We start from the raw sequence: 17982 nt of genomic DNA, 5'->3' as shown, positions 1-17982 counted from the left end.
TTGTTCTGATCTGACCGGTGAACAGGAATCGGGACCTTCTGGTCTAACAAATCTCCTAATTGGAGACCCAGAGCTCTTGCTTTCTCCCGATCTTTGGGAGGAGAGGTGATTAAGAGTCATTCTGGTGGCTGGCAGGAAAATTCTAGCCTGTACCCATTTGCCACCAGATCCAGGATGAAGGGACTTGAGGTGACGGTTGCCCATTGTGGGAGAAAGGCCCTCAATCTTCCCCCCACTGGCAGATGCTGGTCACTGTGGCTTGGCGGGCTGCTGAGGTGTGTTAAACAAAACACCTCCTCTACCCTTGCCTTTGTACCCGGTCCAATGTTTCTTGGGCCTATTGTCCTTTTCTTTAGGACCCTGTTGCCATGCCAGGCCTTTGTTTTGGCCACGAAATTTTTTTCTTCCCGTCTGCTTTTTCTTTTCTGGAAAGGCCTTTTTCCTATCGGCCGTACGTTCCAGTGCCTCCTGCAAACCTGGGCCAAAAAGATGATCCCCGGTCAGGGGAAGCCCACATAATCGTAACTTAGATGCTGCATCCCCAGACCATGTTTTAAGCCAAACGCTTCTTCTGGCTGAGTTCACTAAAGCTGAAGTCCTGGCTGTCATTCTTACTGATTCTGCAGAAGAATCAGCCAAAAAACCCACAGCACTAAAAAGGAGAGGAAAGGATTTTAAAATCTCTTCCCTAGAAGTACCTGCCAAAAGATGGGTTTGGATTTGTGTAAGCCATTCTTCCAAATTTCTGGCTACACAGGTAGAGGCCAAAGCTGGTTTGAGATTCCCCATAGCTGAATCCCAAGCTCTATGAAGAAGGACATCACATTTTTTGTCCATAGGATCCTAAAGCGTACCCATATCATCAAACGCCAGGTCCGAATTTTTTGAAACCTTTGAAAGAGGAGCTTCTAACTTTGGGTTCTTGTTCCACGGTAGCGCTGCATCCTCATCAAATGGAAACCTTCTTTTTAGGTTACCAGAAAAGAAAGGTTTTCTCTCTGGATTCTCCCACTCCAGTTTGATAGTATCAAGGAGGGAATCGTGCACTGGAAAGTTTTTACTTTTTCTTTTTGTGCAACCCTTTGTACATAAGGTCATGTTTGGACATTTGTACCTCCTCCTCCTCCATCTCAAGGGTAGTATAGATGGCTTTTAACAAGTTATCCACGTCTTCCAGAGACAATTTAAACCTTGAGCCCTTAGAGGATACTCTATCCCTAGGCTCTGTATCTGACCCTGAGTCTTCCGGAGAAGAATAGGTAGATTTGGCTTCAGCCTCAGAGTCTTCACTCTCTACGCTCACCTGCGGGGTGCTAACAACTGAAGCCTTTCTTTTTGAAGATGTACCCTGTTGGGGAGCCTGCATTTTGTCAATTAGATCTCTAAATGAACCAAAAGTAGAAGCAAGCTCATCTCTGACCGAAGTCAACATTTTTTGACATGAGGTCACTGGGTCATCCTTCACTAAACCATCTATACATGTGCGACAAACTGCTTTGCACCAAGTGGAGCTCAGCTTGTTACCACACACCGCACACTTTCTTTTATGTGGCTGCGCTTGGGATTTGTCCTGGGTCTTGCCCTGAAAGACATAAAATAAATGACCCCAATAAGTACCAAACCACAAACAAAATACTCCATTACCACGTGCAGGAGAAAAGAAAGTGTGTCCCCTAACACCAAATCCTATGATTGGGAGGGGGGCTGAAACACTCATCAGGATAGCAAAATAGTCCATACTTAAGGCTTACCTGAGAGGTGCTGGTGTTGGAGACTGCATCTGCCTGAGAAGGTACTGCAGGAGAATCCATGCCGCCCGTCTGGTATTCTAACAGCCTTTGCTGCTTCTACCAGCGATCACCAGCAAGCCATTTAAAACCCTTTTTTGTGCCATTTTGGAGACTGGAACCGCGTCTCCGGTGCCCGATGATGACGTCACGCGACCCGGAAGAGACCTCACCGGATCTTCCTATGGGCCAGCTTGGAGCGCAGAAGCTCCGCCCCTCAAGCGCCAGTGACTTCCTGGATTCCCAGCACGAGACAGCCATGCTGTGTGCGGGACCCGTCACCTGCCCAACGACTGCAGCCTGTGCTATGACGCTAGGGGCCCGACGCCATCCCGGTCCTGGCCCTTACCAGGCACAGAGAAACAAGAGTAGCAGATTTCCACCTCTCCAGTGGACACTGCACATGGCACGGAGGTTAGTAAAAAATAACAAATACCCCTTAAACGGCCATTAGAGCCCCTGCCCATGAGACCTAGGGGACCAGGTTCCTGAAACATGTTACCCCCCCCCCGTCCGGAGGAAACACTAATATTGGCATGGGGCCTGGAGGACCGCCCTTTTATCCGGTGGGGGTTAACGTGTTTCCTGTCCTGGTAGGAGGAGCCCTAGGTCTCATGGGCTGTCCTGGAAGACGCTTGAGAGAAAAAGAGATTGATCGGTGGGTATGCCCACCATTAGAATACCTCCCTTCATCCACCCACTTCTAATGATAGGCATACATGCACCATTTATATATGCCGAAGCATGGGGGCATCCTCCCGCAAAAAAGTTATGCCGCATACACACGATCAGTCTTTTCCACGGGCAAGCCTCCTTCGGAATTTCGACCGTATGTACGCGTCATAAAGTTATGCCACGTACACACGGTCGGTCTTTTTCATGGGCAAGCCTCCATTGGAATTTCGACCGTATGAATGCGCCATTAGGAGCAAAAATCGCTCCTCCGCCCCTAATGCCCCCATGCTTCAGCATATATGCTCTTTTTTTTTTTTTTTTTTTAACTGTGGTGGTGAAATCACCTCCTACAGCATTGGAGTCACGGCTTTATGTATCATGGGAGAAAACGCTGTTGCTGTCAAGATAAATAAATCCACGCTGCAGCTGAATGGCGTACCTGAAAACAAAAAAATGGTTAACAATAAAACACAGTAAACAGTAAAGTATAACACAATTACATACCTGAAAAGCAAGCATGATAAAACATAACAATAAAACAGCAGAAAAATAGAGACAGAATAGAGAGGGAGAGAACAATAAAACTACAACTATTTTTGTTTTATATATATTGTAGGAAAGTCACTGGTCTTTAAACAGAAATGGCGAACAAATGCAGCTTTATTGCGTCCAATGAAAAAAACACAAATAAATAGGCCTACTCCACCTTAGGAGGCTAACTAAACAAGAGCATCCCTCACTACGCTTTACTAGAGCGGCTATTCCGGCTTCTAGTATAAACAAACAAAAACACAGTCCGATATAAGCATTTGTTCTGACAGACCTTAATTCCACGAATACGCAGACCCTCTCCAGTCTGTGTACATCCAGTGCAGCCTGGATCTCGCTCTGAGCTCCCACTCTCCCTGAGAGGAGGTTTACCTGTTGGGCCAGGCTTAACCCTTTCCAAGACAGGGAAAGCTGCCCTTTCCAACCTCTCACTGACATACACAGTGTACCCTGTCACAATATAAATATATATATATATATATATATATATATATATATATATATATATATATATATATATATATATATTTTTTTTTTTAAAAACACTTTTTTGTGTAACTGTAACTGTTCAACTTTTTGGGTCTCTGAAAATGCGATGGCATCTTGGGAGACCCTGTGTAAGTATCTCCTAGCCTGTGAAATGCTGTACCCTATGCTAAAACTGCACTAGTGTGTGGTAGCGTTCAAAACATTTCCCAATGCAAAGACCAGGATTGTCAGGACAGCGGGGACAATAATAACAGGTGTCATGCCTATATCCGCGCTTGCTACAGACACGACATCTTCTTTGGGAGGCTCGTTGGGTAGGGGTACTCTCAAAGACATACGGAAAATTCCTCTCATGCAGTCGGCTTACTGCATTTGGTTGGGAATGGTGAGGTGCAGCACCGCCTGGATACAGGATTTCTGTGACGATCTCATCCTGGAATTGAAGGAAGGATCCAGTCCGTCCTGAAGCTCTGTATAGCACATTGAAATAAATATAGAGACACTTTTTTCTACCAGCGTCTTGCCTTAAGGCAATTTGATACGGCACCAGCAACTGGTTGTTGAGGTTCACCATCCCATATTTTGGTTATATTCGTGGACACAGAGGGGTTTTCTCCACAACACCAGTCGCTGTACGAATTTAGACTGTCGTGTCTGCGTGAAGGGGGGTAAGAATGAAAACATTCTTATTATCCCTCAACTTCACAGCAAGCAAATTATTAAACCTTTGAGGAGGGGAGGCTCTCTCCCCCAGCCTAAGACCGGAATCTACAAGCCACTGGGGAAAGCCCCGGCGATTAGGTCGGACGGTGCCACATGCGCCAATCCGATGATCAAACAAGTGACTAAAAAGTGGCACGCTCGTGTAATAATTGTCCACATATAAGCAGTACCCCTTTCCGAATAAGGGTGACACCAAGTCCCACACAATCTTGCCAGCGCTCCCTATGTTATCTGGGCAGTCCTCCGGCTCTACCTTACTATCTTTTCCCTCATAAACCATAAAGCTCCATGTGTAGCCTGTTGCCCTGTCACAGAACTTATAGAGCTTGACCCCGTATCTGGCACGCTTGCTGGGAAGGTACTGTTTGAAAGGCAAGCGGCCAGAAAATGTAATTAGGGACTCATCAATGCAGACAACTTGATGGGGAGTATACAAGGCTGCAAAACGTTCATTGAAGTGGTTTATGAGGGGCCAAATTTTGTAGAGCCGATCATATTCAGGGTCTCCACGAGGACGACAAAGTTCATTGTCGTTGAAGTGCATGAACCGCAAGATCGCCTTGTATTGTTTCCTGGCCATGGAGGCAGAGAATACGGGCATATGGTCATGTGGACCAATACGTCCGCAACTTCGGGAATTTATGTATGCCCATGTTGAGGGAAAGGCCCAGAAAGATCTTAAATTCGGAAACTGTAACTGGTTTTCATTCTCTGGCAAGGGCGGACTGGGGGCAAATGGCGATGAAATTACCAGAATACAAATTAGTCTGGCCCACAATAGATCTATAGAGATCTTCCGTGAAAAACAGTGACGTAAAATCGGCTGTTTCCACCTGAATACCGGGTTGGCCAGTGAATGGGGGAAGTACGGGTAAAAAAGCACCTGACTGTCAGCAAATGTATAAAACGCTACTAAAAATGTTTTTTTAGCGATCGCAGGGATCAGGCCTGTCTCTGCAAACGCTGAAGTTATGTGTGTTGTGTTGTGTTTTGTAAGTGACAGTGATCGATCGATACTGCACATGGGTGGGCTGGGCGGAGGGGCAAAACGCAGGTGCTAGCAGGTATCTGGGCTGATTCCGCTAACAATGCATTTTTGGGAACCCTAAACTGCTGGGTACGCTAGTATAGATCTGATCGGATACTATACCACTAAGGGAGGTGTATGCTTTGCGCATGGGTGTTAGCGCTACTGGCACTAACCTGATGCTGCCTGGGACAACGCAGACCCTGACTGACGCTAAAATTTAATTGATATCACCCGCCGGACAATCAGGGGGTTAAACCTTTATTGGGTTATATATGGCGGGTGCCCTGTTGCTATAAAAAGCAAACTAATCAACCGGCGTCACCCGTAACACTTGTACAGTGATCACTGGTGAAAGGGTTAACTCTAGGGGCAATCAGGGGGTTAAAACCTTTATTAGATAATATATGGGGGTACCTGACACTATAAAAACCTGACAGTGAACCTAAAAAAATAACTGGCTACCTAGTGGCACCAGCGACACTACAGCGATCAGAAAAACGATCGCTTAGTGACACTGGCGATAGGGCATGAAAGGGTCAACTGGGGGGGCGATCAAGGAGTAACATTTTTATTAGGGGGGGTAGGGGGCTTCCCTGGACCTAAAGCTAACTGCCCTGCAACTTTTTACTGTCACAGATGACATTAAATGCAGTGATCAGTAAATAAATGATCACTGCAATCAGTGACACTGTGACTGGGGGGTGGATTGTGTGCCTATGTGTCCTGGTGTCAGTGTAGTGTTTGTGCATTTACTTGATGTCTTCTCTCCTCGGCACTCTAGACGAAAAGACCGCCACAGGAGAGATGACATCACAAGACCGCCGCAGGCACTGGGAGGGGGGGGGTCCGATCGGACCCCCCACCCATGGGAAGGCAGGGATGTACATGTACGCCCATGTGCCCACCCGTGCCATTCTGTTGACGTATATCGTCGTGCAGCGGTCCTTAAGTGGTTAAGTGGATTCACTTTTCTAACTTCTGTTGAACCTCTTCCGTGCCTCCTCTCACGGAACTCTTGGATAGAGGTCGACCGATATGGGTTTTTCTCTGGCCGATGGCGTTATTTAGAAATCGCGGCGGCCGATGGCCGATCTATGATGCAGATTTTTTTTTTTGGGCCGATATGTTAGGCCGATTTTTTTATTTTTTTATTTTATATATATTTTTCCCTTCCATCTCATAAAATCGAACAGTTAGACCCCTTTCACACTGGGGCATTTTTCATAGCGCTTTCCAAACGGCTCCCCTGCAGTCTCGGTGTGAAAGCCTGAGGCTTTGCGCTGGCAGGACGTTAAAAAAAAAAAAAAAAAAAAAGTCCTGCAAGCAGCATCTTTGTAGCGCCTTGTATACCGCTCCTCCACCACTCCTGCCTATTGAAATTAATGCAGCGGTGCTACACGGGAGCATTTAACCCCTTCATCGGCCGCTAGCTGGGATATAAGCACCCCTCTAGCAACCGAATAGCACCGCTAAAATGACGGTAAAGAGCCACTAAAGCTAGCAGCGTTTTACGATCAACACCTGCCTGCTCCAGTGTGAAAGCAGCAGAGTTCCACCAAAATAAAAATAATTAAAAGTCAGCAGCTACAAATACTGCAGCTGCTGACTTTTAATATATGGACACTTACCTGTCCTGGGCGTCCGCGATGTCGGCACCCGAAGCCGATCTCTCCTTCGGCTCTCGGGTGCTGCCTTGCGGCTTCACTTCCCTACTGCGCATGAGCGAGTCGCACTGTGCGATTCCACTGGTCCCTGATGTCTTCTGGGACCTGTGCGCCTCCCAGAAGACAGTGGGGGACAGAGTAGGTGCCAGACGTGGCGTAGGTCACCACAGTCACCGCAGTGATCTATGCCCGGAAGAGGGAGCAAATACCTGGATTACAAAGGTATCTGCTCCCTCCTCTCCCCTGAAAGGTGCCAAATGTCACACCAGAGGGGGGGGGGGGATTCCGAAAAACGGAAGTTCCATTTTTGGGTGGAACTCCGCTTTAAGTAATAAGTGATACAGAAAATGTCTTAATCTTTAAACATTTATTAAGCACAACAAGCCTTCAATCAGTGCACTTGTTTTTATAATTTAGATTAAAAATATATATATCTTAAATACACAAACAGGTAATCAAAACTTTTGGACGAAAAAAAAATGGGCTAACTTTACTGTTTTATTTTAATTTTTTATTCATTAAAGTGTATTTTTTCCCAAAAACTTGTGTTTGAAAGACCGCTGCAAAAGTACCGTGTGACATAAAATATTGCAACAATCGCTATTTTATTCCCTAGGGTCTCTGCTAAAAAAATATATATATAATGTTTGGGGGTTCTAAGTGATTTTCTAGCAGAAAATACAGGGGGCTAGATTCAGATAGATTCCTCTATCTATCTGCCGGCGTAACATATCTCGGATACATTACGCCGCCGTAACTTTGTGCGCAAGTTCCGTATGCAGAAGGAACTTGCGCCCTTAGTTACAGCGGCGTAACGTATGTGTGGCGGCGTAAGCCCGCCTAATTCAAATGGGGATGTTGGGGGCGTGTTTTATTTAAATTTGACTTGACCCCGCGTATTTGACGTTTTTTGTGAACGGCGCATGCGCATCCCAGTGCGCATGCTCGAAATTACGCCGCAAAGCCTCATTGGTATCGACGTGAATGTAACTTACGCAAAGCCCCATTCGCGAACGACTTACGCAAACGACGTAAAATTTTCAAAACGCGGGAACGACGTCCATACTTGACATTAGCTACGCCTCATATAGCAGGGGTAACTTTATGCCGGAAAAAGCCTAACGCAAACGACGTAAAAAAATACGCCGGCGGGACATACGTTTCTGAATCGGCGTAAATACCTATTCAGCATATTCCTCGCGTAACTATACGGAAGCGCCACCTATCGGCCAGCGTGATTATGCAGCCTAAGATACGATGATGTAAGACATTTACACCAGTCGGATCTTAGGGATATCTATGCGTAACTGATTCTCTGAATCAGGCGCATAGATACGACGGCCGGCCCTCAGAGATACGACGGCAGATCAGGAGATACGCCGTCGTATCTCGTTTCTGAATCCGGCCCAGGATATTTACTTGTTGTAAGCAGGGAGGACATCCCCAGGGTTTTCTTATTCAGAGGGTTTGGAGGGTTGGAAACATCTGGCTTTCTTCCCTGATTCTCTGCACCTTTTTTTAAGGCCTCATGTACAATGCTGCTGGTAAACTGACGTTTTGGAGCAGTTGAATGTTTTTTTTTTTCGGCAGCCCCTGAACTCTCCTCTGTTATCTTATCAGTACACGGGGTCATTTATAGTCCTTTCTAGGCAGTTGAGTTTAGAGGCTTTTTAGGCTTCATGTACACGGGACGCTCTCCTGAACGATTTAACTTGACAGCTAGAAACCAGTGTCTAAAAACGGCCATTTAGCCGCGTTTACATGCTGCGTTTGCATCTTCTTTTTTTTTGTTAAAATAAAAAACATCTGTAAACAAAACCCTGCAAAATGCAAGTTGCAAGTTGCAAACGTGGCTAAACGCGGGTTTAGCCACGTTTGGCGCTTCAACTGCCTCTAAACTCAGCTTCTGAACAATTTTTTTTTTGGGTTCAAGAAAAAGCCTCTAAACGCAACTGCCTGGAAATGACTATAAACGACCCTGTGTACATGTACTGATAAGATAACATAGAGGAGAGTTCAGGAGCAGTTGAAAAAAATGCCCAACTGCTCCTAAACGTCCATTTACCAGCAGCAGTGTACATGAGGCCTTAGGCTTCATGTACACGGGATGTTTTTACAACTGCTAAATTATTAAACTTAACAGATAGTAACCCACGTTTAAAACGTCTGTTTTGGTGCGTTTACATGCCGCGTTTAGCAGCGTTTTGCCGCGATTTCGTTTTAGAAGCGCTTAAAATTTTATTTTTATTTTTAAATGGCCAAAAACGACTATAAACTAAATGACGGTTACCGCTTGGAAATCATCTGCGTCTGAACCGATTGTTTTGCTTTCAAAGAAATGCTGTTAAACGCAACTGCCTAAAAATGGCAATAAACAGGACTGTGTACATGGTCACATAGGATAACATTGAATGAGTTCAGGAGCAGTTGAAAAAAGTGTCCAACTGCCTCTGAACGTATGTTCCGTGTACATGGGGCCTCCACACAAAGTGTGGAGAAGTCGGAAGACCCCTGAAGTCGGAAGAAGGGAGAAGACCGGGCCCCCGCTAGTAAAAGAGCTGGAAGAAGATAGCGGAGGTAAATGGGTAGGGTGGGTGGCCAGGATCTGGGGGCCCCCTTATTAAAAGGGGGGCCTCTCCCGCCGCTGATAATGGTGATCTTGCTGCGAATCCGCAATGGTGCATGGGAGCGGAACTGGGAGGGAAATTCAAATGTGAACACAACACAAACACATAAAAACGAGGTGATACAATGTAATCTGAGAGGATTACACTGTATCACATTAGTATCGGACACAGTGCCCCTTGTCTGTCATTTGTGCCCATAAAAAATCTTTTGAAAATGGCATCAAAAAAGCGCCACTTTCCTACAAAGGTGCTTTTGGATCAGTTGAGCGGCAGCGACACGGAGTTGCTCGCAGAACAGAGCGATAGTGAGTCGTGGGGAGATTTGTCATCTGACTCTGACACTGATCCGGAAAGTGATAATGGCGATGATCCTGCACCTGACCTAAGCGATGTGCGCACTTGGTGCCCTATAGACAGCGATACGGACCATGTAGCGCCCCTGAGATTCCGAGTCACTGGATCACCTGGGATGAAGGTAGATGTTAAGAGTGACAACCCTCTAGCGTACCTGCAATTATTTCTCACTGAGGAGGTAATTTTAAAAATTGTCACAGAGACCAACCGCTACCAAGAGCAGCAATCCGCTACGCTGCGTGCCAGGATTTTCAGAACCAGAAAATGGGAACCGGTCACTAAAGAGGACATCTGGCAGTTTCTGGGACTCGTTATTCTTCAGGGGGTGGTGGGGAAACCGCTCCAGAAATGGTACTGGACCACAAATAGGTTACTGGCCACTCCGTTTTTTGGCACCGTGATGTCCGAATTCCGTTTTTTGCTCATCATGAAGTATTTCCACTTCACTAACAATGAAGAGTTTGATGTGGCCACGCATCCTGCGCCCAAACTAAAAAAATCTGGGAGGTATGCCAAATGATTGTGACCAATTTCCAGCGGACCTATGTGCCAGAAAGGGACGTCAGTGTGGATGAAAGTCTGATGGCCTACAATGGACGCCTAAGCTGGATACAGTTTATTGCATCCAAAAGAGCGCGGTTTGGCATCAAATTCCACATGCTCTGCCAGTCATCCACCGGATACATCTGGAATTCGGTCATTTACATCGGTAAAGGCACAAAGTTTAACCCCAGGTACAGCGGCAATGGGATGGCCACATCATCTGTCCTTACACTGCTGGAGCCATTGCTGAACCAGGGATATTGTGTGACAACGGACAATTTTCTCCGGAACTGTATGAGGTTTTGCTCCAAAACAAAACAGATGCGTATGGTACCGGTAGACCAAACCGACGTGACATGCCATCTATGTTTGGCAAGAAATAACTAAAAACCGGAGAAATGGTTGCCTTTCAGAAGGGTAAGATGATGGCAATGCGATGGCGAGACAAGGACGTGTGTCTCATGAGTACCGTGCACAATACCGCCACAGCCATGGTCCATACAAAACATGGGAAAGATGTGCTGAAGCCGCAAGTCGTGATCGACTATAATCACACCATGGGAGGTATCGACAGAGCCGATCAGGCAATGACATTTTACCCGGCGATGCGGAAGCGGCAAAATAAATATTACAAGAAGATTTTCAGGCATCTCCTTGAACAATGCCTTTGGAATTCTTATATCCTTTATAGAGCAAAGAGTGACATACCTCTTGTCCATTCTGACTTTATCTGGAAGGTGGCTGAGCAGATTTTTGTCAACCACCAGACGCCATCAGTAGCTGCGAACAGACCACGGACGACGTGCTGTTGACGTTGTCAACCCAGAATGCCTGACAGGTCGTCATTTTATGGACTACATACCGCCAACCGTAAAAAAGGCACCACCTACCAGGATGTGCGTGGTTTGCTGTTCAAAGAGAGATAGCAATGGAAAAAAAAGTCTGAAAAGAAACAAGGTTCCATTGTCCAGTTCCATGCTTCAAAATGTTTCACACTCAGGATGTTTATTGAATTTCTTTGTTTGACAAATTTCATTATTTTTCATTACATTATTGAATACAATTATATTATTTATTAGATTACAATTCATGAGTTTGTGTTTCAAATTTATCACATCTGGGATGTCTACTAGAGTCTTGTTTGGTCAGGTTTAAGTAATTACTAAGAATTGCAGGCCTATAATGCATATCACCAAATTTCCATGCAAAAAATTGTACCGCTTTTGGTTCAAAATTCCAGACATAATCATACCGCCAGGGAGGTTAAGTGGTTAATGAATGGTGTATGTGTGTGTGATTGATGGTAATCGGGTGTTTTGAGTGTTCTTGAGTCTCCCTTCTCTTGCTTCTAAATACCATCTCAGACAAAGAGATCATAATAATTATAATAGGCTCCGCCCAAAAGGTATGGCTTCTTTTCCATTGGTTAAAGTAATCTAATAATTTACTTTAGTAAGTTCAGGTAATATCACCTTCAACCACTTGACATGTCTGAGGGTAGAAAAACGTGTTCTGAACTATCTGTTAAAGTGGTTGTAAACCCTTTACAACCACTTTTACCTACAGGTAATCCTAGATTAAGGCTTACCTGTAGGTGCAACAAATATCTCCTAAACCTCCACGGTTTAGGAGATATTTTGAAAAATGACGGGCGCCGATGTCTACGGCACAGGCACACTTTATGAACGGTGATCAAGTCGTGACTCGAGCCTCCCACGTGAACGTGGGAGTGTCATCATCATGGCTTGGCCAATCACAGTGCCTGAGTAGCGATACCCGGAAGTAATCCTGAAGAGAGATGTCGGCTGCCCGAGTGGTGTACGAGGATGGCTGTGGGGGCTTCGATCTGAGGTGAGTATTACATAATGAGCTAGAATGCTATGCATACTAGCTCATTATGCCTTCGTCTTGCAGGTGGTGTTTTTATTTTTAACAGTGGGTTTGCTTCCTCTTTAAATAATATTTTCATAATGTGTATCAGTTTGTATATTGGTGCTGAAGAATATATTATTTATATTATTCTGGGATTCTGGCAACCGGCATTATATACACTACTCTCAGTATAATCTTGATTAATCAATATCGCATAAAATGGGTATATTTATAATTTATATATCCTATAAAGATTTGTGTCTCTAGGAAAAACACATGCTATATGTATATTTTTATACAGTTATAGTCACGATTCATATGTCTTTCATAACACTGATTGGCATCTTAAAACAATTCTACTTCTAATTTGTTCTTCATCAAAATCTTTATTTTTACCTTATAACAGAATTATCATTAGGTCAGTAGAAAAAATCATAATTGTATCTGTGACTTGGAATATAATTGTGACGGTAGTAGAATGATATCCCCGTCAAACATTCCCTTCCCATAAAGAAAATCACCCAATATTCCACGAGGAGGAATATTCCTGGGATCGCCGAATAACCCACACATGAGCCCAAGCTTAGTGCTGGAACAAGAGAGACTTTAATGGTACAACACCTAGCTTATATGTAGTTACAAAACTGTTACAATGACAATCTCCGCCCCCCTCACACAGTGGGGGCTCCCATACAGATTAAAGGCAGACACTTTGGAGCCGACCCTGTAGACACATTTCTTAAGGGTAAACACAGGTCTTCTTCACACACACACAATAGATCAATTACCCTAAAATAGGGAGCTGGCTGGGGAAGGGACATTAACATTTCAACAGTCTGTTAGCAGAGGAATGAGTCACACATGAAATCACCTTTTACCTCTAACACACACAATTAAACTAGCAGGGAGAATTAAACTGAAGCATATAGGCAAAAAGTCCTTCACAATGGCCCCCCTTTTTCTCCCTGCTCCGGCAACTCGGTTGGACCTTTCCTGGTCCAGTAGGGTTGACGGGTTCAGAGCTTTTAGTCCGAGGTTAACTCCGCTTGGCGTGAAAATCCATCGGCATTCCCGTTTTGCTTGCCTGGGCGATAATGAATCGTAAAGTCATAGGGCTGTAAGGCCAAGCTCCAGCGTAGCAAACGGGCGTTGTCCCCTGAAACCCGGTTAAGCCACACCAAGGGGTTGTGATCGGTGATGAGAGTGAAAGCCCAGCCATAAAGGTAAGGTGTGAGCTTTTTGAGTGCCCATACCAAGGCCAAACCCTCTTTTTCAATGGTGGCGTAACTGACCTCCCTTGGCAACAGCTTCTGACTCAGGTATGCCACCGGGTCGTCAGATCACACGCCGGTCAGTCCCCAAGTCTTGGTGCGATCTGCAGAGTCACCAGAAGTCAGTGTGAAGACGGCGGATGGGTCCGTGCGCCGCCGTCTAGGAGTCCCGCTATGGGAGGGGGCAGGTTATGGCTCTGAAGTGACAATCACAGGAGATTCATAAAAAGAAAAATTGATATTTGTTGAAATGCTGTAGCACTGGTGCTCAGAGTCCAGGGGGGGGGGGGTTGGATCAGTGCCCCATAGGGTCAGCCACCCCCTGCTCCCTCCGCAGCCGCCAGTTCTCCTCTTTGAGCTTCTCCAGCTCCATCTCCAGTTCATGGAGCCTGGGGGGGGGTCGGCCTGCTGTGACCTCAGGCGGTTGTTCTCCTCCTCCATGCGGCTTATGTACTTCTCCAGCTCCATGTACTCACGGATCAGCTCCTGCTTGCTCATGTCCTGCAGGCTCTCCTCGTGGTACTTCATCATCAGGAACTGGGTGGTGCTGTAAGGGGCCACCGGTTGGCCCTTGGCGAACATCTCGGCCCGCATCTGGGATGCCCGCTGCGACTCCCTCTCCTCCAGTCGCTTCTTCTCCTCCCAGGTCAGCTTGTTATACGGCTTCCAGGACCTCTTCTTCTTGGAGGGTAGCCGGCGGTGCCTCTTTCTGCCCAGCTCCCTCCAGGGCCCCTCCGGCTCATGGCTGTCGCCCACCCGGCTGTCTCTTAACCCCCGGGCGGTTTTTCCGTTACCCATGCCCAGCTGACAATGGTGTTTCCTGTTGTCCGTAATAACGGATTGTACCATGAGGGCTCCGTAAGGGGTGCCCAATGGTTCTTCCTCACCCAGCTCCTGGGGATCCCAAGCTGAGTCTACACAATGGGCTGCTGCTGGTGGGCGGTACCCAGGTTGAGACCAATTTGACCTGGTGTTGTCGTTCATGGGGCAATTCTGCTTGAAGTGACCCAGCTGTTTGCACCAGAAGCAGCGTTGTTTGTTGTCCTCCTGGCATGGATACCGAGGGCTAGATGTCACCGGTCTATTAGGAGGTTGGTATCTAGCGGCTGGTGGGTGTGAGGGCACCGTTGGTCGTGGAGGTTGTACCCGTGGTGTGACCTGGTTCGTCTTGCGAGTATCCGCATATTCATCCGCCAACTTAGCGGCCTCTGGTAGAGTCATGGGCCTGCGATCTCTCACCCAGTCTTTGACATCCTTCTGGATGTGATTGTAAAATTGCTCCAGGAGCATTAGTTGCAAAATGTCCTCTGCGGTGGTGGCCTGGCTGCTGTTAACCCAGTTAGAGGCCGACTGGGATAACTGGCATGCCCATTCCACGTAAGAGTCTTTCGTGGTTTTGCGTGAGTCCCTGAAATTCTGTCGGTAGGACTCTGGGGTTACTGCATAACGAGCCAGGAGCACTTCTTAAACCCTGGCGAAGCTATGGATCTCCTGATCTGGCACAGCCCGGAAAGCATCAGAAGCTTTGCCTGACAGTTTGCCTGACAATATTGAAACCCACTCTCCTCTAGCTATTCGGTGCAGGTTACATTGTCGCTCAAAATCTGCCAGGTAGTTATCAATTTCACAGTCTTTTTCATCAAAAGCTTTAAAAGCGCTAAACGGAATCTTCTATGTGTCTGCTGTGCTGTACTCACTGTTTGGAGAATGTGCGGCTGCTTGTTGGACTGCTGCCAGTTTTAACTGTAGTTCTGCGTCTCTTATTTGTTTAGCCTCCTGTAGTTCTGCGTCTCTTATTTGTTTAGCCTCCTTCGCTAACAGGTCCATCACTTTCAGCACCACATCCGCCGTTGGGTTCGGACCCAACCATGCTAGCTTCTCTCTCATTACTTTGTTGGCTGGTGATTCCTCTTCCTGAATCACTGGTGTCTCCATCTCTTGTACTGCTGGCGTTGCTGCAACCAAGTTCTCCTGGTCTAGCTCCATTAATTCTGCTATGATGACCCGCTTGATTTTGTTGCTAGCAATCCTTCCACGAACTTCCAGTAGTTCTTCCAGTGTCTGCTTGGAATCCTGGTGTAAAGGAGAGTAGAAGGGAAAATCCCACTGCTGCCACCAGTTGTGACGGTAGTAGAATGATATCCCCGTCAAACATTCCCTTCTTCCCATAAATCACCCAATATTCCACGAGGAGGAATATTCCTGGGATCGCCGAATAACCGAATCGCCGAATAACCCACACATGAGCCCAAGCTTAGTGCTGGAACAAGAGAGACTTTAATGGTACAACACCTAGCTTATATGTAGTTACAAAACTGTTACAATGACAATCTCCGCCCCCCCTCACACAGTGGGGGCTCCCATACAGATTAAAGGCAGACACTTTGGACACTTTGGAGCCGACCCTGTAGACACATTTCTTAAGGGTAAACACAGGTCTTCTTCACACACACAATAGATCAATTACCCTTTAAAATAGGGAGCTGGCTGGGGAAGGGACATTAACATTTCAACAGTCTGTTGGCAGAGGAATGAGTCACACATGAAATCACCTTTTACCTCTAACACACACAATTAAACTAGCAGGGAGAATTAAACTGAAGCATATAGGCAAAAAAGTCCTTCACAATAATATATAATTTTAGTGACTTTTAATCAAATATATGTAGCGCCTGGTTACTTCCAAGTACCGGTGCTATTGAAATTTAGAGGGTGATCAGAGTATTAGTAAACTCTGATCCAAATTGTTATGTTCAAAACAGGGTCTTTGTCTCAGCTTGGCTGTGCTGTGGGCTCATTCTGTCGTTGCTGGGGTGATGTTCCACCCCAGGACAATAGGTGGCAGCAGTGCAGTCGAGACTTGGGTGCTTTTTCCCAGCAGCCAATCAGGAAGGAGTTTCCTCGCTGGGCATGCTGGGAGAGGGTATTTATGGGACAGACGCCATTGAGTCTGGGTTCGTCTTCTTCATCCAGTGTGGCACCCACCTTTAGGGTGGCCACATCACGGCACCCCGGCGTTATGGCCTACCTGGCCGGGGCGTGCGTGCCACATGGTGTTCCTGGTTCCGGGAAAATGTTGGTCCGGAACATTTGAACAGCGGCGGGGACCCAGTGATCGACTGTGTTCCCATTTCTTGAAGATCCCAAGCGGTATAGCTGAATGGTGGGGAGTCCATCTGCGGAGAGCCAATGAGAGGCTGGCGATCCAAGAGGATTTTGATAAACCATCGGGGATCAAGGTAGCCGGAAACTGAAGGATTGATCACCTGTCAGTGGGTACCTGGGCGACGATAAGAAGGAGATCCAGGTGTAATTCTTCAAGGAGTATTGTCTCCGAGATGTCTCCCTGAGTCCATACCAGGAGGGTCTACAGTAGAGACTTTTCCTCAAGTTCAAGGTTCGAGTGATACTCCGGCTGCCAGGTCAGTGAGGGAGGCCTGTCCGGGTACACTAAGCTCACTCAGGCAGGAGTGGTACAGAAAGTGTTACATACGGAGCAGGACTGTTACCAAATACTACGCCTGAATCTGCTGTTCTTCTTCCTTCAACTCTATCCTTTCATCACCAGTTTATTGTTTTTACCCGGCTGGGTAATAAAGAGCACAGAAAAGACACCTGTTGCGGACATTCCTTTACTATTGCTATACGCACCATTCACTCCTAGGAATTCAGAGAGCCACAAGGTAAATGTGCCACGCAGCAGCTCCTCCGGGGGTAGTGCTACATATAGGTATTTTTAAAATAATACTGACTGCATAAAATTCAAATCTCTTCCTAAAATGTTTTGAAATGAACTTTAACCAGACTCAATGAATATTTTAGAGATGGTTTAGCTGTATCCACAATTCCTGAGGTCTAACACAATGGGTTTCGTTGGACAGGGGTGATTTCAATGTGATAACAGTCTAGTTACATATCTGTGTAACCTTTATGGCCGTATTGGGTCTATCCTTTAATCTTACCAACAAGGACCGGTAAATATCTTTGGTTTTGTGAAAAGGGCCACTATTGTTCAGGTGACTGTTTCAGCACAAGGCTTATATATTTTCGAATGGTTGATCCATTGAAACTTGGAAAACATATGAAGTTGCAAAGACCTTCAGTTCATCTGTCTTGAGGCCTCACTGAATTTAACATCTCCACCAGAATATTATACAATTAATTATAACAGGGTGCTGGGGGAAACTGGTCACAGAAGGTTTTTATCTTGATGCATAGAACACATTAGGGCTCTTTCACACTGGGCGGATCAGTAATGATCCGCCCCGTGTACCTCCGCTTGCTCAGCGGGGATCGCTCCGTTGATCCCCGCTGTGCCGGCAGATGACAGGGCGGTCCCCGCACACTGTGCAGGGACCGCCCTGTCTTTTCTCCGCTCTCCCTATGGGGGGTGTTCAC

At 46.3% G+C, this 17982-nt stretch overlaps 1 protein-coding gene across 1 annotated transcript in view; it reads left to right on the top strand.

Annotated features, from left to right (window-relative positions):
* The window catches only part of LOC120914297 (class I histocompatibility antigen, F10 alpha chain-like), a 55764-nt gene that overhangs the window by 22705 nt on the left and 15077 nt on the right, over positions 1–17982 (top strand). The gene's annotated exons all lie outside the window — the stretch shown is intronic.

Source organism: Rana temporaria, chromosome 9 (genome assembly GCF_905171775.1).
Source record: "Rana temporaria chromosome 9, aRanTem1.1, whole genome shotgun sequence".
NCBI lineage: Eukaryota > Metazoa > Chordata > Amphibia > Anura > Ranidae > Rana > Rana temporaria.
This window is presented reverse-complemented; position numbering and strand designations above follow the sequence as displayed.